Source organism: Coregonus clupeaformis, unplaced genomic scaffold, assembly GCF_020615455.1.
Source record: "Coregonus clupeaformis isolate EN_2021a unplaced genomic scaffold, ASM2061545v1 scaf0851, whole genome shotgun sequence".
In the NCBI taxonomy this organism is placed as follows: domain Eukaryota; kingdom Metazoa; phylum Chordata; class Actinopteri; order Salmoniformes; family Salmonidae; genus Coregonus; species Coregonus clupeaformis.
Genome location: NW_025534306.1, coordinates 126285 through 153171, shown reverse-complemented (window position 1 = coordinate 153171; position 26887 = coordinate 126285). Strand labels below are relative to the sequence as shown.

At 40.4% G+C, this 26887-nt stretch overlaps 1 pseudogene; it reads left to right on the top strand.

Annotated features, from left to right (window-relative positions):
- The window catches only part of LOC121562173, a 75034-nt pseudogene extending 48963 nt beyond the window's left edge, over positions 1-26071 (top strand).
- Positions 26072-26887: the final 816 nt, after the last annotated feature.

Here is a 26887-nt window from a genome sequence, read left to right as displayed (position 1 = left end):
CAGGCTGTGGTATTACTTCAGCCTTTTCGACGACAAATCTAGTTCCTTGGGCTTTGACTACTGCATAGCCAGCGCACAATTTATCTCCTACACGATAATAAGACCCATCAGTCCAATACTCCAGGTCTGCTTCACGTAATGGAAAGGCTTGCAAATCTGATCGGAGCCTTGAGTATTTCTCTGCTTCTTGGACACAATCATGTGGCTCACCATCCTCTGAAGTTGGCAAATCCTCTGCTGGATTCACCGTATCACACCTCACTAGGGTGACATCTTCCTGCTCTAAGAGCCTGTGATAGTCTCTGAGCCTAGGCATAGTCAATGTATATTTCCCAAAGTTCAGAAGATTTCTGAGACTGTGATGGGTAAGAATTGTTACTGGGTAACCCATTGTAACAGATGATGCTTTGTTATACATTGAATATACTCCCACCATTGCTCTGTAGCACAGTGGTAGTCCTAGTTCTACTTCGAATAGGCAGTAGAGTAGTAGGAAATAGGCTGAGGATTCATCCCTGTGCCTGTCAACTGACAAAGAACTGCACATGCATATTTACCTCCAGTAGAAGTAGACACATATAGCAAAAAATTCTTAGAGTAGTCTGGTAATGTGAGTGCAGGTGCCTCCTGCAACTTCTGTTTGATCGTTACAAATGCCACAAGGCCTTCCTGTGTCCAGGAAAGATTGCTATGGAGTTGACCATTTCCAGTATCCTTAACCATAGCTCTCAAAGGTCCTGTCAAACTAGCATAGCTCTCAACCCAAGCTGAAGAATATCCAGCAATACCAAGAAATGTCATCATCTCTCTGACAGTTCTAGGCTTCGGAGCCTTCACTCTGAATAGCTTCCAATTGACTATCCGAAATGCTTCTGTTTCCGTGCGTTATTTTCTGACCCAAATAAACAACCTTCTCCTGGCTATATTGCAACTTTTTCTGTGAAACCTTATGTCCCTTTTCTGCCAATACCTGTAGCAATTTAATTGAGTCTCTATGACATGTTTCCTTATCCTGTGAGCAGATAATTATATCATCTACATACTGAATGACAGTGCTTTGCAATATCTGATCTATCCCTACCAAATCTTCCTTCAATACTTTATTGAAAATGTGAGGGCTGTGCCGAAAACCCTGTGGCAAACGATTGTACTCATAGAACTGTCCCTAATATGTGAACCCAAATAAACCCTGACTCTCTACACTAAGTGGAACACTAAAAAATGCACCACATAAGTCTAACACCGTAAAATGTGTCGCATCAGGAGGAATTTGGGCTAACAAGGTATGCGGGTCTGGCACTTCCGCTGGAAAGTCAGTTACTACCTCATTCACTGCTCTCAAATCATGAACCACACGATAAGTTCCATCTGGTTTTTTCACAGGTAACAAAGGTGTGTTACTCTGAGGATTTTTTTGTTGTCCTTAAAACACCTGCTTTCGAAAGTCCTTCAGTTTGTGGTTCGATCCCTTGGATTGCTTCATCTTTCAATGGATACTGATTCTTCCATGGAGGTCTGGCTCCTGGTCGAAGTTCAACTTTCACCGGTTGGGCTGATTTCACAAGTCCAATATCGGTACTGTGTTGAGACCACAAACATTCTGGAACTTGTTGCAGCATCTCGCCTTTCATAGGGTCTGAATCCATCTTCACACTGCAAATAGATTCGTGTGTTATCCGTACAGCTTGTGGCTCTCCTTGCCCTTGAGCCGAAATCATGATTTTGAGAAATCGATGATCTTCAGTCCTCCAAATCGCCAAATTCTCTTTCATCGGTATGAAAACAGCTTTCTCTGCTTCTGTCATCATTTCTCCTATTTGCTTCTGCTCATAGCCTTCAGAAACCAACAAGGTCACATGTGGCACACTCTTCTCAATCTCAAATTCTTTATCCAGATAATCGTCTGTGTTTATCTTCATAGCTGCTCCTTGTGGTCCTAAAATTATGCAACATGAACTGAGTTGAACTTTCTTTGGTTGATGACTCAACCATTCCTCTGAGTCCGATTGGGCAGCATTCTTGAAATACTTGAGCGTACAATGAAATGGATATTCCGGAAGCCTCGCATCTGGCATGTTTGTCACAATGAATTTCTCCCATATCTTAGCCTGCTTCAAAAATCTTCACTGAGATTTCCAATCCAGAATACTGAAGAAGAATCCATCTCTGTCGTCATCGACAATTGGTAAACATTTTCCTTTGGCACCTCTACCAGACAGCCGTCTGGTGTACATTTTATTGTACAGTTCAATTTACACAATGCATCTCTTCCCAACAATGCAATAGGTGTATGTTCTGATACTAGTATGGGTATTGTAATTTTCTGATTTTCATAGCAGAGCTCAATTGGTTCCGTAAGAGGAATCAGCTGTTTCACTCCCTCAAATCCGATTGTCCTAATTAGTTGATTGGACATAGGGAGATGTGTAGCATCTTCAGGCCGAACACAGGTAAAAGCAGCTCCGCTATCCGCCATCACTTCCAATGGTCGTTTGTTTACTTTCACCTCAATTGTTGGATCTTTTCCGGTCCTGATGCTACCAGCTGACACCCCCCTTTCGGATCTTCTAGGCACCTCTAGAATCCTTGCTCCGGGCCCCCTATAAGGGTTCACCGGTCCTCCAGATGATCTTGACTGGCCCCTGTATCTTCCTCTGAAATTCCCTCTGGTGTTTCCTTCTGGCCCATTACACTCACGGGCAAAATGACCAACCTGTCCACAATTATAACACACTTCTGAAGATTGCTGGAAGTGTGGCTTAAATCTTCCTCCTCTTCCTCTTCCTAAACCTTCTCGTCCTCTTCCTCTCCAATTCTGTCTCTGTCCAGAAACTGGCTGTGGATATGAAACAACTGGTACCGCTATTGGTGTCTGGTACAATTGTGGTTGGAACTGGTTCGGTTGAAGCTGTGGCAGTGATTGTTGATTTGGTTTACCCTGATTCTGCATAACCAGAGCTTGTTTCTTCTCCTTCTTATTCTCCACCAGTTGTATTTGATTGAGTTTTCTGAGAGTTTCTTGGTCCTGTTCTTTCTGGTTGTGTTCCTTTTTCCCGGTACAGATCCACTTGATGGGCTATATGATCTGTATAGACACCTTTGTCATGCTCCCAAGTCCAACCACCTCTGCCAGTTTGCTCCTTACCGGTAAGGGCAGTCCCATCTGTAGTTTAGCTCTCAAGATTGACTGCTCAATTTGACTCACATCTGGATCATTTCCGGTAATATTTCTCCACACTTGATGAACTCTTGACACGTAGGCTCTCGGATTTTCTTGTTGTCCTAGTGGGTCAATCAGAATGTTGTCAGGATGCACATTTGTTGGAAACGTATCTCTCAGTGCTCTCCACAGCCGATTTCTACTTGCAGCCAACAATTCAGGGTCGTTCACTGCTGTCCCCACATATCTATGAAGTCCAGCTCTCTGAAAAATTTCTTCCATGCCTGGAATCCCAAGGAGATTAGCCAAAAGTATCTTAATGTCTCCTATGGCAGACTGTGTTCCCACCGTAATTTCTTCCAACTTTGAAATCCAAGGATATGCTCCATCTTGAAGAGTAGGCAGCTTCTCAAGTATATCTGACATATCGGTATTCTGCAAAGGCTTATATTCTAGGTTTTGTCCTCAATGATCACCGGCATAATTTTCTTACTAGTGCCCTCTTTCCTTGGCCTCAATGTATATTTCTTCTCAGATTCTTGGGATTCTTTTCTCAGCAGCTTCTTTTTCTTTATCTTCAGCTTCTGGAGTTGTTCCTCCAGTTTTTTTACTTCTTCTAAACTAGTCACTTTATCCAGGCATGAGACGCATCGGTCTATATCTCTTTCTATTTCTTCTGTGCTAGTCATTGTAGGATAAAATCCTCTTGAATATGAAGCACCTTTAATCTCCAAATCTTCATCGTTGTCTCCATCTTCATTTTCATCAGAACTCGAATCACTTGTATTCTTCTTCTTCCAACTTCCATCACCCCTTCTTTCCGCTCTGGCTAACCTCTATCTGATGACAGGGTCATATCCACCCATGATCTCTTCTGAATCACTCTGATCATCATCATCATCATCATCATCATCATCATATAAAGTTCCATCCTCCTGAACCTCACTCTACCCTTAGTTTCCAGACATCTCGTTTTCTTCCTGCTTTTGGAGTTTGGATTCATTTTTATGGTCGTTTCTGCTTGTCCTCTCTCTATTATTCGTTCATCTTCATCTCTGATGCAATAGTCACCCTCCTGAATGATCACTGGAAGCTGAGGATATACGTCCTTAAACTTGGCTTCTTTCTCATAAGGTGGGGGTGTTTTTGCTGAATCCATATGTGAGAAAGGTGTATTGACTTCTGCCATTAGTTTTTCTGTCACCTTCACCTCTTTTGCCATTTTCTCTGTACCTCTGTCTCTCTTATCTTTTGTATCTTTTATCAGTTTTTGTCCTTCATTTTCAAACAGCTTAAGAACACCCAGCTCTCTTTGTCTCTTTTCTTTACGTAGTTGTCCTTTCTTCCCCTTCTTTTGATCTGCCTTATACGTGGATACAAGCACTTGCATTATCTTGATGACGTCTGGGTTAAGAGTCCCTTCCACTGGCCATGGTTGTTCAATGTCAGGCCAACGTTTATTCCATTTTTCAGATAATTTTGCTATACCATTAACTAGAGGATTACTATTCTGTACTACATCAAGAGGAGTAATTGCTTTTGTAGTTTTGATGTCCGTTTTCCCCATTGCTAACGACTCTGTTATGTGTTTCCCTCTTTTTATTTTTTTTATTTTTATTTTTTTATTAATTAATTAAAAATAATTAATCAATTAATCAAATCAATCAATTAATTAATTAATTAATTAAATCAATCAATCAATCAATCAATCAATCCAATCAATCAACCAATCAATCAATACATCAATTTATTTTATGAATTTTATTTTACCAAATTATTGATTAGTGGCAGTCTTACCACATCCGATCAGGAAAAGTAAAGGAAAGTAGTCAACTTCAGAGCAATCCAAAAATAAAAGACCTGTAATCCTGCAACACTACAGCACTCACAAACCAATTGCTTATTAATCACCCAATTACCTTAATTTTACCGAATAATGTCAATGCTGGATTTCCAACACAACTCTAATCAAAAGAAATCATTCACAAAAACTGTAATGTGCAATTATCAATTACATCAATTCATCAGTCTGTTGCCAAGTTCCTGCGAAATGGTCACAACATGAAATATTCTATGTATACACAATGTATCAATTATATCCTGTAAGGGAAAGTAGGTTTTGTGGATAAGAACAGTACTGGCCTTGATTGGACTGGGTTGTTGTCGCTGATGTACTGGTCAGCACCTCCTCTGGCTCTCAACAACCAGGCATCCTCTACTGACGGAATGAGATCTATATCCATCCAGGATACCTGGGCCAGGTCAATTAGGAAGGCCTCCTCGCAAAAGTGTTTTAGGGAGCGTTTGACAGTGATGAGGGGTGGTCGTTTGACCGCGGACCCGTTACGGACGCAGGCAATAAGGCAGTGATCGCTGAGATCCTGGTTGAAGACAGCTGAGGTGTATTTAGAGGGTATATTAGTCAGGATGATATCTATGAGGGTACCCATGTTTAAGGATTTAGGGTTGTACCTGGTAGGTTCGTTGATAATTTGCGTGAGGTTGAGGGCATCTAGCTTGGATTGTAGGATGGCTGGGGTATTAAGCATATCCCAATTTAGGTCACCAAGCAGTACAAACTCAGAGGATAAATGGGGGGCAATCAATTCACATATGGTGTCCAGGGCACAGCTGGGGGCTGAGGGGGTCTGTAGCAAGCGGCAACAGTGAGAGACTTATTTCTGGAAAGGTGGATTTTTAGAAGTAGAAGCTCAAACTGTTTGGGCACAGACCTGGATAGTATGATAGAGCTCTGCAGGCTATCTCTACAGTAGATTGCAACTCCACCCCCTTTGGCAGTTCTATCTAGACGGAAAATGTTATAGTTGGGGATGGAAATTTCAGAATTTTTGGTGGCCTTCCTGAGCCAGGATTCAGACACTGCTAGAACATCAGGTTGGCAGAGTGTGCTAACGCAGTGAATAACTCAAACTTAGGAAGTAGACTTCTGATATTTATGTGCAAGAAACCAAGACTTTTGCGATTACAGAAGTCAACAAATGATAGCTCCTGGGGAGTAGGAGTGATACTGGGGGCTACAGGGCCTGGGTTAGCCTCTACATCACCAGAGGAACAGAGGAGGACTAGAATAAGGATACGGCTAAAGGCTTTAAGAACTGGTCTTCTAGTGCGTTGGGTACATAGAATAAAGGGGGCAGATTTCCGGGTGTTATAGAAAAGATTCAGGGCATTATGAACAGACAAGGATATGGAAGGACATGAGTAAAGTGGAGGCAAACCTAAGCGTTGGGTAACACTGAAAGAGATAGTATCTCTAGAGGCATAAATTGAGTCGGTCTCTGAGTGTATGGGTGGAGGGACAAAGGGGCTAACCAAGGCAGGTTCAGCTAGGCTGGGGGGTCTACAGTGATATAGTACAATTAGAAATAACCGAAACAACAATAAACTAACCATGTTTGGGCTGAGGCTAAACATAAACAGGATGTAGTACCGTAAAAAGGAACAGTCCAGCAGATATCAGCTGTATAGCTGAGTTATCACAAGGTCCCGGTGGTGAAGCGCCAGTGAGCAAGAGGCCACGGCTAGCGTGTGCTACGTCCGTTTTGTTGTAGCCAGCTGGTAGCGACGGAAAAACTGATATGTTCTGGGTCGACAACGCGCAGTGCTGACTGTCCGAATATCCGCGATCAATGTCCAGTGATTAAAACCAATCCCGCGGAAAAAATCAAATGTTCTGGGTGAAACACCGCCAGCTGTGGCCAATAGCAAGTAGCTAGTTCAGTAGCTAGTTCAGTTTAGTGAGTAAGCGTGGTGCTAACGGGCCAGGGCTAGCAGATGGATGGAATCTTCGTGGTTACGTCCTAAGCAAGTCACTTCTTCTTATTGGTGTCCTTTAGCAGCAATTCGACCATGAATGCCTGATTCACGCAGTCTCCTCTGAACAGTTGATGTTGAGATGTGTCTGTTACTTGAACTCCGTGAAGCATTTATTTGGGCTTCAATCTGAGGTGCAGTTAACTCTAATGAACTTATCCTCTGCAACAGAGGTAACTCTGGGTCTTCCTTTCCTTTGGCGGTCCTCATGAGAGCCAGTTTCATCATAGCGCTTGATGGTTTCTGCGATTGCACTTGAAGAAACGTTCAAAGTTCTTGAAATGTTCCGGATTGACTGACCTTCATGTCTTAAAGTAATGATGGACTGTCATTTCTCTTTGCTTATTTGAGCTGTTCTTGACATAATATGGACTTGGTCTTTTACCAAATCGGGCTATCTTCTGTATACCACCCCTACCTTGTCACAACACAACTGATTGGCTCAAATGCATTAAGTAGGAAAGAAATTCCACAAATTAACTTTTAACAAGGCACACCTGTTAATTTAAATGCATTCCATATGACTACCTCATGAAGCTGGTTGAGAGAATGCCAAGAGTGTGCAAAGCTGTCATCAAGGCAAAGGGTGGCTGCTTTGAAGATTCTCAAATATAACATATTTTGATTTGTTTAACACTTGTTTGGTTACTACATGATTCAATATGTGTTATTTCATAGTTTTGATGTCTTCACTATTATTGTACAATATAGAAAATAGTCAAAATAAAGAAAAACCCTGGAATGAGTAGGTGTATTCAGACCCCTTGACTTTTTCAACATTTTGTTACGTTACAGCATTATTCTAAAATTGATTAAATAAATAAAAATCCTCAGCAATCTACACACAATAACCCATAATGACAAAGCAAAAACAGGTTTTTAATACTTATTTACATAAGTATGAGATTCGAAATTGAGCTAGGTGCATCATGTTTCCATTGATCATCCTTGAGATGTTTCTACAACTTGATTGGAGTCCATCTGTGGTCAATTTAATTGATTGGAGATGATTTGGAAAGGCACACACCTGTCAATATAAGGTCCCACAATTGCCACTGTGTGTCAGATCAAAAACCAAGCCATGAGGTCGAAGGAATTGTCCGTAGAGCTCCGAGACAGCATTGTGTCGAGGCACATATCTGGGGAAGTGTACTAAAACATTTCTGCAGCATTGAAGGTCCCTTCTCCCCCAAGTCACTGTGACTTCCATCATTCTTAAATGGAAGAAGTTGGAACCACCAAGACTATCCCTAGAGCTGGCCGCCCCGGCTTTGATTCATAACAAAACACTAAAAATCACAATAATATGTAAAGACGTGAAAAATGATCGGATAATCAAAATGGATATCTATCCATCAATACTCCATCTAGTCCTACTTGTTTATCTCCATCCAGTTCAGTAACAGTTAACAACGGCATCTGAGTGTTGTCCCCAGGCATCACAACTCCAATCCATCTCAATATCATAGCCTTCGCAAAAGTCAATAACAGAGTACAAAAACAAAACATTACACACAGCGCTATAAGAGCTGCTACTAAAATCTGAACTATCACTGCTCCCACTGGGCCTAACTGATCTTGCAACCAAGCCTTCGCTGACCATCCAGCTCCTTCAGATCTACCAAACGCATCCCTTATACTCTTCAATGCATCTATAACACTAGTGATATTATCGGAACTATCGGGGATCAAAGTATAACAATCATCTCCCGTCAAATTCATAGCCAAACATAAGCCACCTTGTTTGGCTAAAATATAGTCAAGAGCCATGTCATGTTTCAACAACGTCAGTCTGTGACTTCTTTGAGTATTTGACAGAAGATCAAACCCTCGTATCGTTTCATTTGCAAAACCCTGCAAAGTATAGGTAATATTACCAATGTGATCTGCCAAAAATTTTACACCATACCATGGAAAAAGTCCAAGTCCCCACTTCTCTCCTAGACTTATCCTCCAATGGTAGGACTCCAAACTATTAAACTGTGCCATTTCCCTTTTAACCCTATTTCCAGACCTAGAATCAGATTTAGCAGTGTCCGATGCCTTTCCCTTTTGGATAGTATAAACCTCATATGGAAGTTTCAACGTCGACATGTAACAACATCCTGTCCATCCATAGGGTAAGAATATATGCTTTATCACCACAAACCCACCAAATATCTCGAAAATTCCCAATAGTCACATTTCCAGGCAAAAGCTGATATTTTACCACCAAAGTCCTTCTGTTCTTACTAAATGGAACATAAAAAGTTACTTTATATGTCTCACCACTAACCTTACGTTCATGCTTACCCAAAGTCATCATATAATCATCACAATCTGATATTCCCTTAAACATACTTGGTCCATCATATGTTTTATTTGAACAAAAACAGCTTCTAGCCCTTACTGGTTTCACCTCCAATGCTTCAGGAATAACAATCTCTCCTTCTGGGTTTTGACTCTGGATATTGTCAGGCATCTCTCCTTCCACCTGTTCTTCCCTATCTTCATCCTGCTCTCTTGAGCCTTCAACATCCTGTCTCTCTGTGCGTGGCACCACTTCTCCAGGCGCTTTAACACAATGTGACAAATGATACCACGTTGGAGATCCTTTAACCTGGACAGCTGTTCCAGTACTACGAACAACTTCAAATGGTCCCTCACGACGTTCGTTATACCACTTCCTTCTAAATACCTTCACGAACACCTTGTCCCCCGGGTTGCACTGTACTCCTTTTTTGCTCATCAAGCTTCTCCTGCACCTCTTCTTTTCTTTGCCTGTCAGAAACATATGTGGACAGCTTTTTATGAAAATTGGCCATATATGTAACGTACGCTCTCATTTCATCTTCCAAGAGAGCCAAGCTTGGACCCTTTCCGCTTGTTCGCAAATAAGGCATAGGCATCCTTCTTCCTGTGACCAGTTCATGGGGTGTCATACTTAGATCACGCAACTCACTTGAGCGACACACCATTAATGCTGAAGGAAGTGCCGCTATCCAGTTTAGACCCGTATGCTGGCAAATTTTGACAATGCGATTTTTTCAAGACACCGTTCATTTTTTTCACAAATCCCTTGACTTTGTGGGTGATAAACTGCTCCAAGACGTTGCTTAATTCCCAATTTTTGCAACGTCAATTTCACTGATTTATCCACAAATTCTTTCCCATTGTCTGAGGATATTCGGTCGGGAAATCCCCACCTGCTTATGACTTCTTTGCACAAGAACTTAGCAACCCGACTGAGCATCTTTTTCGCTTGGTTGGACAGGCCTCCGGCCATCGTGAAAATCTATCTACAACCACCAACATGTATCTTTTCCCATCAACTGGTTTTATCATATCAACAAAGTCGATAACCAACTCACGCATAGGACCTCTCGGTGTAGGAATGTGGCCAGGAAGAACAGTCACACCCCTGCAAATTGTGCACCTGCCTATGACATAGTCAACCTGTTCAAGCAAGTATGGTGCCCAAAAACCATACTCCTTTGTGATCTTTCTCTTAACCTCCCCCCTTGCAACATGAGCTAACCCATGTGCTTCCTGAATCATTAGACCTAATAGGTCTAGAGGCGCTACTATCAACCCCTCATGGTTTCTCCAAAGACCAGTAGCATCTTTGACGGCACCTCGGTCAAGCCATAATTGTTTGTCGATCGTAGAAGCAGCTTCCTGCATCAAAATCACATCCTTAAAGCGTAATTTTGTTTTCCAAGTCCACTGCATGAGTGACCAGAAAAACTTTGCCCAATTTGTCCGCTCCTGTGACGGCTTTTGCAGCTTCATCAGCAGCTTTGTTCCCTTGTGTGACTTTTGACACATCTGTCTTATGAGCTGCACACTTAGCTATCGCTATCTCTTTAGGCTTCATCATAGCATGCAACAGTTTCATTATTTGTGCATGATGTTGTATCGGAGAACCATCCGTTTTTCTTAAACCCTCGACCTTTCCACACTGCTCCAAACAGATGACATACACTATGTGCATATGCTGAATCAGTGTATATCGTTACTCGCTTTCCTTCCACTAACAAACATGCTTCTGTTAGCCCCACAAGTTCAGCAAGTTGTGCAGACGCAGGCTGTGGTATTACTTCAGCCTTTTCGACGACAAATCCAGTTCCTTGGGCTTTGACTACTGCATAGCCAGCGCACAATTTATCTCCCACACGATAATAAGACCCATCAGTCCAATACTCCAGGTCTGCTTCACGTAATGGAAAGGCTTGCAAATCTGATCGGAGCCTTGAGTATTTCTCTGCTTCTTGGACACAATCATGTGGCTCACCATCCTCTGAAGTTGGCAAATCCTCTGCTGGATTCACCGTATCACACCTCACTAGGGTGACATCTTCCTGCTCTAAGAGCCTGTGATAGTCTCTGAGCCTAGGCATAGTCAATGTATATTTCCCAAAGTTCAGAAGATTTCTGAGACTGTGATGGGTAAGAATTGTTACTGGGTAACCCATTGTAACAGATGATGCTTTGTTATACATTGAATATACTCCCACCATTGCTCTGTAGCACAGTGGTAGTCCTAGTTCTACTTCTGAATAGGCAGTAGAGTAGTAGGAAATAGGCTGAGGATTCATCCCTGTGCCTGTCAACTGACAAAGAACTGCACATGCATATTTACCTCCAGTAGAAGTAGACACATATAGCAAAAAATTCTTAGAGTAGTCTGGTAATGTGAGTGCAGGTGCCTCCTGCAACTTCTGTTTGATCGTTACAAATGCCACAAGGCCTTCCTGTGTCCAGGAAAGATTGCTATGGAGTTGACCATTTCCAGTATCCTTAACCATAGCTCTCAAAGGTCCTGTCAAACTAGCATAGCTCTCAACCCAAGCTGAAGAATATCCAGCAATACCAAGAAATGTCATCATCTCTCTGACAGTTCTAGGCTTCGAGCCTTACGAATAGCTTCCAATTGACTATCCAAATGCTTCTGTTTCCGTGCGTTATTTTCTGACCCAAATAAACAACCTTCTCCTGGCTATATTGCAACTTTTTCTGTGAAACCTTATGTCCCTTTTCTGCCAATACCTGTAGCAATTTAATTGAGTCTCTATGACATGTTTCCTTATCCTGTGAGCAGATAATTATATCATCTACATACTGAATGACAGTGCTTTGCAATATCTGATCTATCCCTACCAAATCTTCCTTCAATACTTTATTGAAAATGTGAGGGCTGTGCCGAAAACCCTGTGGCAAACGATTGTACTCATAGAACTGTCCCTAATATGTGAACCCAAATAAACCCTGACTCTCTACACTAAGTGGAACACTAAAAATGCACCACATAAGTCTAACACCGTAAAATGTGTCGCATCAGGAGGAATTTGGGCTAACAAGGTATGCGGGTCTGGCACTTCCGCTGGAAAGTCAGTTACTACCTCATTCACTGCTCTCAAATCATGAACCACACGATAAGTTCCATCTGGTTTTTTCACAGGTAACAAAGGTGTGTTACTCTGAGGATTTTTTGTTGTCCTTAAAACACCTGCTTTCGAAAGTCCTTCAGTTTGTGGTTCGATCCCTTGGATTGCTTCATCTTTCAATGGATACTGATTCTTCCATGGAGGTCTGGCTCCTGGTCGAAGTTCAACTTTCACCGGTTGGGCTGATTTCACAAGTCCAATATCGGTACTGTGTTGAGACCACAAACATTCTGGAACTTGTTGCAGCATCTCGCCTTTCATAGGGTCTGAATCCATCTTCACACTGCAAATAGATTCGTGTGTTATCCGTACAGCTTGTGGCTCTCCTTGCCCTTGAGCCGAAATCATGATTTTGAGAAATCGATGATCTTCAGTCCTCCAAATCGCCAAATTCTCTTTCATCGGTATGAAAACAGCTTTCTCTGCTTCTGTCATCATTTCTCCTATTTGCTTCTGCTCATAGCCTTCAGAAACCAACAAGGTCACATGTGGCACACTCTTCTCAATCTCAAATTCTTTATCCAGATAATCGTCTGTGTTTATCTTCATAGCTGCTCCTTGTGGTCCTAAAATTATGCAACATGAACTGAGTTGAACTTTCTTTGGTTGATGACTCAACCATTCCTCTGAGTCCGATTGGGCAGCATTCTTGAAATACTTGAGCGTACAATGAAATGGATATTCCGGAAGCCTCGCATCTGGCATGTTTGTCACAATGAATTTCTCCCATATCTTAGCCTGCTTCAAAAAATCTTCACTGAGATTTCCAATCCAGAATACTGAAGAAGAATCCATCTCTGTCGTCATCGACAATTGGTAAACATTTTCCTTTGGCACCTCTACCAGACAGCCGTCTGGTGTACATTTTATTGTACAGTTCAATTTACACAATGCATCTCTTCCCAACAATGCAATAGGTGTATGTTCTGATACTAGTATGGGTATTGTAATTTTCTGATTTTCATAGCAGAGCTCAATTGGTTCCGTAAGAGGAATCAGCTGTTTCACTCCCTCAAATCCGATTGTCCTAATTAGTTGATTGGACATAGGGAGATGTGTAGCATCTTCAGGCCGAACACAGGTAAAAGCAGCTCCGCTATCCGCCATCACTTCCAATGGTCGTTTGTTTACTTTCACCTCAATTGTTGGATCTTTTTCCGGTCCTGATGCTACCAGCTGACACCCCCCTTTCGGATCTTCTAGGCACCTCTAGAATCCTTGCTCCGGGCCCCTATAAGGGTTCACCGGTCCTCCAGATGATCTTGACTGGCCCCTGTATCTTCCTCTGAAATTCCCTCTGGTGTTTCCTTCTGGCCCATTACACTCACGGGCAAAATGACCAACCTGTCCACAATTATAACACACTTCTGAAGATTGCTGGAAGTGTGGCTTAAATCTTCCTCCTCTTCCTCTTCCTAAACCTTCTCGTCCTCTTCCTCTCCAATTCTGTCTCTGTCCAGAAACTGGCTGTGGATATGAAACAACTGGTACCGCTATTGGTGTCTGGTACAATTGTGGTTGGAACTGGTTCGGTTGAAGCTGTGGCAGTGATTGTTGATTTGGTTTACCCTGATTCTGCATAACCAGAGCTTGTTTCTTCTCCTTCTTATTCTCCACCAGTTGTATTTGATTGAGTTTTCTGAGAGTTTCTTGGTCCTGTTCTTTCTGGTTGTGTTCCTTTTTCCGGTACAGATCCACTTGATGGGCTATATGATCTGTATAGACACCTTTGTCATGCTCCCAAGTCCAACCACCTCTGCCAGTTTGCTCCTTACCGGTAAGGGCAGTCCCATCTGTAGTTTAGCTCTCAAGATTGACTGCTCAATTTGACTCACATCTGGATCATTTCCGGTAATATTTCTCCACACTTGATGAACTCTTGACACGTAGGCTCTCGGATTTTCTTGTTGTCCTAGTGGGTCAATCAGAATGTTGTCAGGATGCACATTTGTTGGAAACGTATCTCTCAGTGCTCTCCACAGCCGATTTCTACTTGCAGCCAACAATTCAGGGTCGTTCACTGCTGTCCCCACATATCTATGAAGTCCAGCTCTCTGAAAAATTTCTTCCATGCCTGGAATCCCAAGGAGATTAGCCAAAAGTATCTTAATGTCTCCTATGGCAGACTGTGTTCCCACCGTAATTTCTTCCAACTTTGAAATCCAAGGATATGCTCCATCTTGAAGAGTAGGCAGCTTCTCAAGTATATCTGACATATCGGTATTCTGCAAAGGCTTATATTCTAGGTTTTGTCCTCGAATGATCACCGGCATAATTTTCTTACTAGTGCCCTCTTTCCTTGGCCTCAATGTATATTTCTTCTCAGATTCTTGGGATTCTTTTCTCAGCAGCTTCTTTTTCTTTATCTTCAGCTTCTGGAGTTGTTCCTCCAGTTTTTTTACTTCTTCTAAACTAGTCACTTTATCCAGGCATGAGACGCATCGGTCTATATCTCTTTCTATTTCTTCTGTGCTAGTCATTGTAGGATAAAATCCTCTTGAATATGAAGCACCTTTAATCTCCAAATCTTCATCGTTGTCTCCATCTTCATTTTCATCAGAACTCGAATCACTTGTATTCTTCTTCTTCCAACTTCCATCACCCCTTCTTTCCGCTCTGGCTAACCTCTATCTGATGACAGGGTCATATCCACCCATGATCTCTTCTGAATCACTCTGATCATCATCATCATCATCATCATCATCATCATCATAAAGTTCCATCCTCCTGAACCTCACTCTACCCTTAGTTTCCAGACATCTCGTTTTCTTCCTGCTTTTGGAGTTTGGATTCATTTTTATGGTCGTTTCTGCTTGTCCTCTCTCTATTATTCGTTCATCTTCATCTCTGATGCAATAGTCACCCTCCTGAATGATCACTGGAAGCTGAGGATATACGTCCTTAAACTTGGCTTCTTTCTCATAAGGTGGGGGTGTTTTTGCTGAATCCATATGTGAGAAAGGTGTATTGACTTCTGCCATTAGTTTTTCTGTCACCTTCACCTCTTTTGCCATTTTCTCTGTACCTCTGTCTCTCTTATCTTTTGTATCTTTTATCAGTTTTTGTCCTTCATTTTCAAACAGCTTAAGAACACCCAGCTCTCTTTGTCTCTTTTCTTTACGTAGTTGTCCTTTCTTCCCCCTTCTTTTGATCTGCCTTATACGTGGATACAAGCACTTGCATTATCTTGATGACGTCTGGGTTAAGAGTCCCTTCCACTGGCCATGGTTGTTCAATGTCAGGCCAACGTTTATTCCATTTTCCAGATAATTTTGCTATACCATTAACTAGAGGATTACTATTCTGTACTACATCAAGAGGAGTAATTGCTTTTGTAGTTTTGATGTCCGTTTTCCCCATTGTAACGACTCTGTTATGTGTTTCCCTCTTTTTATTTTTTTTATTTTTTTTATTTTTATTAATTAATTAAAAATAATTAATCAATTAATCAAATCAATCAATTAATTAATTAATCAATTAATTAATTAATTAATTAATTAATTAATTAATTAATTAATTAAATCAATCAATCAATCAATCAATCAATCAATCCAATCAATCAACCAATCAATCAATACATCAATTTATTTTATGAATTTTATTTTACCAAATTATTGATTAGTGGCAGTCTTACCACATCCGATCAGGAAAAGTAAAGGAAAGTAGTCAACTTCAGAGCAATCCAAAAATAAAAGACCTGTAATCCTGCAACACTACAGCACTCACAAACCAATTGCTTATTAATCACCCAATTACCTTAATTTTACCGAATAATGTCAATGCTGGATTTCCAACACAACTCTAATCAAAAGAAATCATTCACAAAAACTGTAATGTGCAATTATCAATTACATCAATTCATCAGTCTGTTGCCAAGTTCCTGCGAAATGGTCACAACATGAAATATTCTATGTATACACAATGTATCAATTATATCCTGTAAGGGAAAGTAGGTTTTGTGGATAAGAACAGTACTGGCCTTGATTGGACTGGGTTGTTGTCGCTGATGTACTGGTCAGCACCTCCTCTCTCCCTCTCTCTCTGTCTCCTCCTTCTCGTCTCTCATATGACAGAAGGACAAAAGAACAAACAAGAATTTAGTTTATTTTTTTCACATTCACGCTCATATGACAGAAGGACAAAAGAACAAACAATAATTTAGTTTATTTTTTTCACATTCACGCTAAGAAATAAGCAAACAGCTTAACTCAGGAATATTATAAATAGCTCAATAACATTTTATTTTATTTATTTATTTTATTATTATTATTTTTAATCCGTCAATATATCTCTCATTCACCAACTCAACCGATTATCAACCAAACAGTTTCACAGTCAAGCAACAGTTAATTCAACAGAACATTCCACTTGTGTGCAAGATTCCCCCTCCCTTTTTTTGTCTGCTCTGAGACTGCCTCTCCCAGCAGTTCAGTGCAGGGGAGTGGCACATCTGTTGTACGTAACTCTAAACTCATAAAATCCTACGCGTGCGCAGTTCAGTCACCAATGTGATTTCAGAGTGAAAGGAACTTCTCCTAAAAAGCTCTCTCCCAGCTAAACAACATTCTCTCCTCTCATAGACAAACAATAACACTTAACAGAGCTCACAAACGAAGACGGAACACATAGAACATAGAACACAAATCCTACTTCCAAGTTTGTTATCTTCACTTATCCTAATCTGCAGATTTATAGTTATGTTGTTATCAATTACAAAACATCTCTATACACTCTTAAAAAAGTCCTCCCTGTAGGCTCATGATTAGTTAGTAAACGTTCTCTTTTTATAGAGACTCATAAGATTTTTAAACTTATTGTCCTTCCAGGGGGCTCATAGTTGATATAGTTAACAATTATTAACGTTCTCACAAACGGAGACTCATAAGATTTTTACCTTAACTTCATTCTAGGGGCTTAACTTTTATGAAAACAAAAATCCCTGTTCTCAACCAAAACATATATATATATGTATAAATCTCTAACATAGATCTTATTTTAACATGAGTCGACACACAGCTGGAACTCATCAGAGACCTGTTCAGACACGCAGCCACTCTCTCTCTGTTCCACACACACACACACACACACACACACACAGGATCCGTTTATACAAAGCATGCTTACCGCCGTTCCTATTTTCCTTTATATTCCATTCTAAATTTCTGCTACCTCAGGTTGTAGACATTCAAAAGAGAGGATTACTTCAGACAAATACTTCGTCAAATAGATTCTGAGCGGTAACATGCAATTGAATATATATTCTACAACCTGCAGTTCCCAGAACTGACTTGAGAGTTAATCTAATAACTATCAAGATTTATGGCCCATCATATTGATGCCTTGTTTTCAAGGGCTTCCTTAAATTAACGGCGTCCTAAAAGTATACTTTCTTTATTCCTGGCCTTATTTCTTCATAATTTTCCTGGACACTCCTTTTACTTTTATTCAAGGCAAATATTGGTGTGCCCTATCGGTGTGCCCTATAGACACTCCCCACTTTCTGCGTTGTTCTCAACGCAAACTAATTTAGAAAATTTAGAACGGAATTCCCATCACACAGCAAAAACCAGCAAAACGCATACGCACAAGTAATTTGACGGTACATCTGAACGCACACACTCTGGACTCACAAAACAACCAGCGCCCAATGTTTGTGATTAAGCTCACCTTACCTGCCGGCTTCTTGAGCGGGAGTCACTTTGTAGCCCAGGAATGGAATGCAGAGAAAAGATGTATCACGTCCCAAAAAAACAACAACCTCGTCGCCATTAATGTGGCATCCAAAACAAACTTTGCTGATAATGCCGTGATGATAAGAAGTCTGCCGACACTGTACTTTGTTTATAAAGGTTTATTATAACAAAGAGTTTCAGCGTCAGATTTACAGATACCTGCAGATATCTGAAGAACAGCAGGAGCCAATTCTGTAATTCGCTATTCTATCTCCCCCTTGTTCAAGACATGGTATTTATATCCTATATGACATAGTATGGCGTGATTTTAATACCCAATCCCTGGCTTTCCTACATATCTTCCCATATCCTTTTTTCCAGGAATTTAGTAATGCTTTCCAGATGTTTCAGCAAGCAGAGCCAAGTTTCCTCTAACACACTTTTTGCAAAGGTCAGCACAATCACAGACTCTAAGACACTACAAAGTCTTAGGTGATGGAGATCAGATACACCCCCTTCCCCTGAAACACACACGCTGGTCCCCCATTGTGACCATTTTCCCAAGCATCTCTGTGCAGTCAGACCTTTGATTATATTGTGCCACCAGGGCAACAATAATATGCAGCTACAGTGGGGAAAAAAAAGTATTTAGTCAGCCACCAATTGTGCAAGTTCTCCCACTTAAAAAGATGAGAGAGGCCTGTAATTTTCATCATAGGTACACGTCAACTATGACAGACAAAATGAGAAAACAAAATTCAGAAAATCACATTGTAGGATTTTTTATGAATTTATTTGCAAATTATGGTGGAAAATAAGTATTTGGCCACCTACAAACAAGCAAGATTTCTGGCTCTCACAGACCTGTAACTTCTTCTTTAAGAGGCTCCTCTGTCCTCCACTCGTTACCTGTATTAATGGCACCTGTTTGAACTTGTTATCAGTATAAAAGACACCTGTCCACAACCTCAAACAGTCACACTCCAAACTCCACTATGGCCAAGACCAAAGAGCTGTCAAAAGACACCAGAAACAAAATTGTAGACCTGCAACAGGCTGGGAAGACTGAATCTGCAATAGGTAAGCAGCTTGGTTTGAAGAAATCAACTGTGGGAGCAATTATTAGGAAATGGAAGACATACAAGACCACTGATAATCTCCCTCGATCTGAGGCTCCACGCAAGATCTCACCCCGTGGGGTCAAAATGATCACAAGAACGGTGAGCAAAAATCCCAGAACCACACGGGGGGACCTAGTGAATGACCTGCAGAGAGCTGGGACCAAAGTAACAAAGCCTACCATCAGTAACACACTACGCCGCCAGGGACTCAAATCCTGCTGCGCCAGACGTGTCCCCCTGCTTAAGCCAGTACATGTCCAGGCCCGTCTGAAGTGTGCTAGAGTGCATTTGGATGATCCAGAAGAGGATTGGGAGAATGTCATATGGTCAGATGAAACCAAAAAGAATTTTTGGTAAAAACTCAACTCGTCGTGTTTGGAGGACAAAGAATGCTGAGTTGCATCCAAAGAACACCATACCTACTGTGAAGCATGGTGGTGGAAACATCATGCTTTGGGGGCTGTTTTTTCTGCAAAGGGACCAGGACGACTGATCCGTGTAAAGGAAAGAATGAATGGGGCCATGTATCGTGAATTTTTAAGTGAAAACCTCCTTCCATCAGCAAGGGCATTGAAGATGAAACGTGGCTGGGTCTTTCAGCATGACAATGATCCCAAACACACCGCCCGGGCAACGAAGGAGTGGCTTCGTAAGAAGCATTTTTCAAGGTCCTGGAGTGGCCCTAGCCAGTCTCCAGATCTCAACCCCATAGAAAATCTTTGGAGGGAGTTGAAAGTCCGTGTTGCCCAGCGACAGCCCCAAAACATCACTGCTCTAGAGGAGATCTGCATGGAGGAATGGGCCAAAATTGGGCCAGCAACAGTGTGTGAAAACCTTGTGAAGACTTACAGAAAATGTTTGACCTGTGTCATTGCCAACAAAGGGTATATAACAAAGTATTGAGAAACTTTTGTTATTGACCAAATACCTATTTTCCACCATAATTTGCAAATAAATTCATAAAAAATCCTACAATGTGATTTTCAGGATTTTTTTTTCTCATTTTGTCTGTCATAGTTGACATGTACCTATGATGAAAATTACAGGCCTCTCTCATCTTTTTAAGTGGGAGAACTTGCACAATTGGTGGCTGACTAAATACTTTTTTCCCCCACTGTAGTGTTGCCAGCACTGCCACTACAAGGCCTTCAAGGTTCTCATTAGCAGCTTTGAGAATTTCCTTGTATATTATGCTCTCCCGTCAGGGGGCTCTGGCTTTGTAGGACCAACCCTGCCAGGCATGCTCAGAATTTTGAGGGGGTGGTGCTGCTTTAGTGGGTCTCTGACCGCATTCATCGTTCTGATTTGGCTGCGTATAGGCTACTTACTGTAGGCCCATAAAACAGATAAGGACTTCTCCTTAGTGTATGGGTCACTCAGGTGGGTGAATAGGGTATAGGGTTGGGGACCACTCCATCATGATAGGACAATAAATAAATAAACTATATTTATAATTTATTTGAAAGTGTATATCCCATATCTGCACAAAATTGAAAGCTCTCTCTCACAACCCTTGCTCACAAACACACACGCTCTGGGATTTGCAACAGTTTCCCTTTTTCACTCACTTAACTCCACACTTTTCCAAACACAAAAATACACACCCCACCTTCCATCACAATACATCCACACATACCCACATACTATGCCTTCTATGTCCTCTGTTTGCTGTGTTTTATCTCTACCATGTTGATTGAGTACTTTTGTGTTCCAGTTCCTTATATTTGAAGATGTTTTATTTAGCTAATTATCCTTTCTTCTAATGATGTCTTCTCAATTTATAAAATACTATAAATGGAAAGTCTAATACTAATTATTTTCCAACATTCCCTATCTAGAATGGTGTAGTGTAGTTGTAGTTTATTTCTTTAACAATTGTTGTATTTCATTGCCTTTCACTCTATATTTTTTAATTACAATCCCTTCCATGGCTAGTATTGGGTGTTCAATTATTCAACTCCTCTATGGGAATTTGTAATATTTAGAATAGCCATGTAGTCTTTGTGTCTCTGAACATTTGGTTATCAATATACAGTTTATTGACTACGAGAGCTACACGTTTCCCTTTTAATCTAATCTCCTTGAGGATTGGGTACAGAACTTTGCGCCGTTCTGCAATTTCCTTCGGGAACTGATCATTCATGCCTATTTTCGTGCCAGCGAGTCTTTTACCCAGGCTTTTAACAATTAGTTTATCTTTAAAGAAAGCAAATTTGGCAATGATTGGGCGCTCATATCTCTGTCCACCTCTGAGGGTATCTCAGGGGGAGTTGGGATATGCAAAAAAACACATTTCAATTTCACACCTCACACTAGTACAGGTTAACCACTTGTATAAGCAGTGAAACATAACAAATATAAACACCCCCTATTTGACCTTTAGAAGTAAAAAGCAGACATCGGTCAGATACTGTACATGTGTATTTAAGGATTTGTATTTAAAAAAAAAGCAATTTTCTATTTGTAGGGCGAACCCATTTCTATTTGAAACAACTTTCTCCACAAAAATAGTAGATTCTTTAATATAAGATTTATTTCAATCACAGTGCGTGGTTTATCTGAACCACATAAGTGTAATTGACTCCTTCATGGAAAGGACTTTGTCAAAAAACATATTGAGTAGGTCCTTTAGTGGACCTTTCCTCTAACTGTTATCTATTTTCATGTCTCCAGATCCATCCAATGCTGAACACAGTCAAGAGCTAGGTAAGAAGTGTCTTACCGTCAAGAATTCCGTTTTCTCCTCCATAAATGGAACGTTGTCAGAGAAAACACTGAGTTTCTTGTGTTCATTAAGGATGTTCTCTCTAATGTCTCTCTTTTTGTCTGCAGTGCAAGTTATCGTTGAACAAAGTATTCAGTTGAGTAAGTAGTGTCCAACAGTCCTAAGCATAAATGTATCCGTTTTTTATATTTTAATAATTTTCTTCTCCATGGATGTGAGATGTGTTCATTAAGGATGTTCACTAACTGTTCTCTTTTTATGTCTGCAGAGAAAGTTCAAGATGACAAGCTGAGTAAGTTGTGTGTCCAACAATCTTATGCATCACTATGTCAAACAACAATTGGAGACAAACAATTCCCAACCCATGAATATGTTACAGAAATGGATGCTAGTACAACAGCTAGTTTCATGGATATAAAATCCTTACATATTTGACATTAATGCTTTTTATCACATTTTCACTGTCCCCATCCCCCTGCCAACAATGAATGAAATTAATGATTCACTGTTAAGAATGCTTTAATTTACTTGAATTATTCTGTTTGTCTGCAGAGATACTCGCTAATCAGCTGGGTAAGTAGCAGCTATACATTTGAAGTCGGAAGTGTACATACACTTAGGTTGGAGTCATTAAAACTCGTTTTTCAACCACTCCACAAATGTCTTGTTAACAAACTATAGTTTTGGCAAGTCGGTAAGGACATCTACTTTGTGCATGACACAAGTAATTTTTCCAACATTTGTTTACAGACAGATTATTTCACTTATAATTCACTGTATCACAATTGCAGTGGGTCAGAAGTTTACATAAACTAAGTTGACTGTGCCTTTAAACAGCTTGGAAAATTCCAGAAAATGATGTCATGGCTTTAGAAGCTTCTGATAGGCTAATTAACATCATTTGAGTCAATTGGAGGTGTACCTGTGGATGTATTTCAGGCCTACCTTCAAACTCAGTGCCTCTTTGCTTGACATCATGGGAAAATCAAAAGAAATCAGCCAAGACCTCAGAAAGAAAATTGTAGACCTCCACAAGTCTGGTTCATCCATGGAGCAATTTCCAAACGCCTGAAGGTACCACGTTCATCTGTACGAAACAATAGTACGCAAAGTATAAACACCATGGGACCACGCAGCTACATACCGCTCAGGAAGGAGACGCATTCTGTCTCCTACAGATGAATGTACTTTGGTGTGAAAAGTGCAAATCAATCCCAGACCAACAGCAAATGACCTTGCTGAAGATGCTGGAGGAAACAGGTACAAAAGTATCTATATCCACAGTAAAGCAAGTCCTATATCGACATAACCTGAAAGGCTGCTCAGCAAGGAAGAAGCCACGGCTCCAAAACCGCCATAAAAAAGCCAGACAACGGTTTGCAACTGCACATGGGGACAAAGATCGTACTTTTTGGAGAAATGTCCTCTGGTCTGATGAAACAAAAATTGAACTGTTTGGCAATAATGACCATTGTTATGTTTGGAGAAAAAGGGGGTTGCTTGCAAGCCGAAGAACACCATCCCAACCATGAAGCAAGGGGGTGGCAGCATCATGCTGTTGGGGTGCTTTGCTGCAGGAGGGACTGGTGTGCTTCACAAAATAGATGGCATCATGAGGAAGGAAAATTATGTGGATATATTGAAGCAACATCTCAAGACATCAGTCAGGAAGTTAAAGCTTGGTCGCAAATGGGTCTTCCAAATGGACAATGACCCCAAGCATACTTCCAAAGTCGTTTGACCCAAGTTGAACAATTTAAAGGCAATGCTACCAAATACTAATTGAGTGTATGTAAACTTCTGACCCACTGGGAATGTGATGAAAGAAATAAAAGCTTAAATAAATCATTCTCTCTACAAGTATTCTGACATTTCACATTCTTAAAATAAAGTGGTGATCCTAACTGACCTAAGACAGGGAATTTTTAGGAATTGTGAAAAACGGAGTTCAAATGTATTTGGCTAAGGTGTATGTAAACTTCCGACTTCAACTGTACATGATGCATTACTAGTGCCTTATGGTCAATATACAATACATACACGTATATTCTAAGGAAGTTCTCTCCAACCCTGTTCCTACAAAGCTACCCTTCTGTAGGTTTTCGATCCAACCTTAGTTGTAGCTAACCTGATTCAGTTTATCAACCAGCTAATTATTAGAATCAGATGCACTAGATTACATTTGGAGCTAAAACCTACAGGAGAGCCCTTTTCTAAGGGTTTACAATTTGCATTGTGCAAATATGCAAATAGCACAAGATTAGTCATAATTATGTGGTAAAATATCACTGTATTGCAATTATTTTTTACTGACTACGATGTAAATGTTCACACCAATAATTATATTTAGTTGCATTAATGTATATAACTATTTTCACACTTTAATTAACAGGAATATATATTTTTTTAATTGTTTTATTTACCCACAGATTTTGTAAACATGAAGGGGAGTCCAGGTAAATGATTGACACTGAATTGTATTTAAAATAGATTTGATCCCATCATACCATTGTTTGCAGGTAAACTGTGTTATGGAAGAGTATTTTTACTGATTCTGGTTCTGAACTTGCATTAAAAAATCTATCTCACCTCATCAATAACGTTTAGAGATTAAGAGAGGGAGATTTGTCATCATGTTGCAAGTGCACCATACAGTATACACTACTGTACTGTAACATTATATTACCATAGTTTCTGGTATCCCCCAAATCTGACAAACTCTTTCTCTATATTGTAGAACTTGAAACCATCAGAAAACATGCAGGTCAGTGTGTAATACTCTCCAGTCCACCCACCTAGAGTTTCACATGAATATTAATATCTTCACATATCGGTATTACTTGAAATAACATGATCACACATTCATATCTACAGTATACTTACGTTGTTATCAATAACAACCTATAGGCTACATATGTCTACAGTAATGTACTGTACATTTAGTCCTGCAGTAAAATATCGTCCCCCATATTGATGTTATTTTCTTCTCATTTTTATAGACAATTTTTCACTTCACAGTGGATGTGACTCTAGACCCTGATACAGCACATCACTATACATACATATTATGTGTCCTAGAGTAATGGACTGAGCAGTAAAATGTTATTGATATGTTTATTTAATTATTCTAATAAAGTGTGTGTTTCTCTCTATAGTGGACTTGACTTTAGACCCAGATACAGCACATCCTAATCTAATCCTGTCTGAAGACGGGAAACAAGTTAGACATGGAGACATAAAACAGGATCTCCCTGACAACCCAGAGAGGTTTGATCAAGTTCACTATGTCCTGGGAAAGGAAGGTTTCTCCTCAGGGAGATTCTACTATGAGGTGCAGGTGGAGGGGAAGACTAACTGGACGTTAGGAGTGGCCAAAGTGTCCATCAACAGGAAGGGGAAGATTGACCTGAGACCTGAGAATGGATGCTGGACTGTGTTTCTGAGGGCTGGACAGTACAAGGCTTTCACTGACCCCTCAGTTGTCCTCTCCCTGAGAGAGAAGCCCCAGAAGGTGGGGGTGTTTGTGGATTATGAGGAGGGTCAGGTCTCCTTCTACAATGTGGAGGCCAGTTCTCATATCTACTCTTTCACTGGCTGCATCTTCACTGAGAAACTCTATCCATTATTTTATTCTGGTACTATTGATAACTCAGAACCACTGGTCATCACTCCTGTAGATGTCCCTGACTGACTGTTTATACCAAACATTAAAATACTGTTAATGTGTCTGTGTGTGTGCGTGCAAGTTTGTGTGTTACTCACAGTCTGAATGAATTGCAATGTGTTTATCACTATATGAATATACTAACAGAGAGGAAATTCACCTTGTATAATTTATGCTGAATGTCATCCTTTTGTGGTGGCAGAATTTGGGGTGAGCTGTTATAACTTCTCACGGGATATGTTCTGTGTTGGACTGTGATGTTATGCATTTCATAGACTCCTGGTATGTCTGCACTCTAACACAAGGCCATTGTGTTCTGGAACTGTTGCTTGTATAAAATAACAGTTGTGTAACAATATGATTGTATTGTCACCTCCTACTATATAAGGGACATGTAACCATTTATTCTTTGAACTCATCCCTGTGAAATCTCCCCTCATAACTGTTTGGTTAAATATGTTTCTATTATACAATTAAATAGTCTCTGCCTTAATCTTTGGATTGAGTTTTCCACAACATTTTGCAATGTGACCCGGATGAGAGCGCCCTGACTTTTTATCTGTTTCGCTCGGCTTGGACCCAGACATCCCTCTGCCACAACTAAACAAGGTAAGAGACCTTGTTGAAAAATCTGTCTGTTTTTCCAGCTGAGCCTTAATGGTGAAAGATCTCTTGTCCTCCTCAGCCACAACATTTTGGGGTTCAATTTGGCTGAACTATTTACCATTAATAATGAATTTGGCGGGGAAACTGTTAAGAGGAGCTAAAGAAATTGATCCAGAGAGTAAATCTAAGAAACTGATTGTCTCCAATAGTAGGATTTGTTTTCCTATAATCACGTGAAAATACTGTTGGATCCATATATAAGTAGGAATTGGATAGCCTACATTTAACACTGCAGTAGCAGGAATTGGATAGCCTGCAAGTTGAATGTAATTACAGAAATCTGACTAATTGTTTGGTTGGTATTTGGTCGGGTTGAGTATAGAGAAGTAGAGATCGACCAGTGGTTGGGTAGAATTGTGTCGGTTGAGAGAACGTAGTTGGATAAAGAGATATAAAATATTATGTGTATAATGGGTTACTAGAGAAAACAATAAAACAATAATACAATATATATACAATATATATACAACTTGTACACCCACGTAGATCTACGTAAGTGGTGTATAAAGTATTATGAGAAACCCCTTACGGATCAATTGATAAAGATAAGGTTAAACCTATTTCATGAAGCTCCCGATGAACACATCTTGTACTCACGTTGTGTCACGCCCTGGCTCTG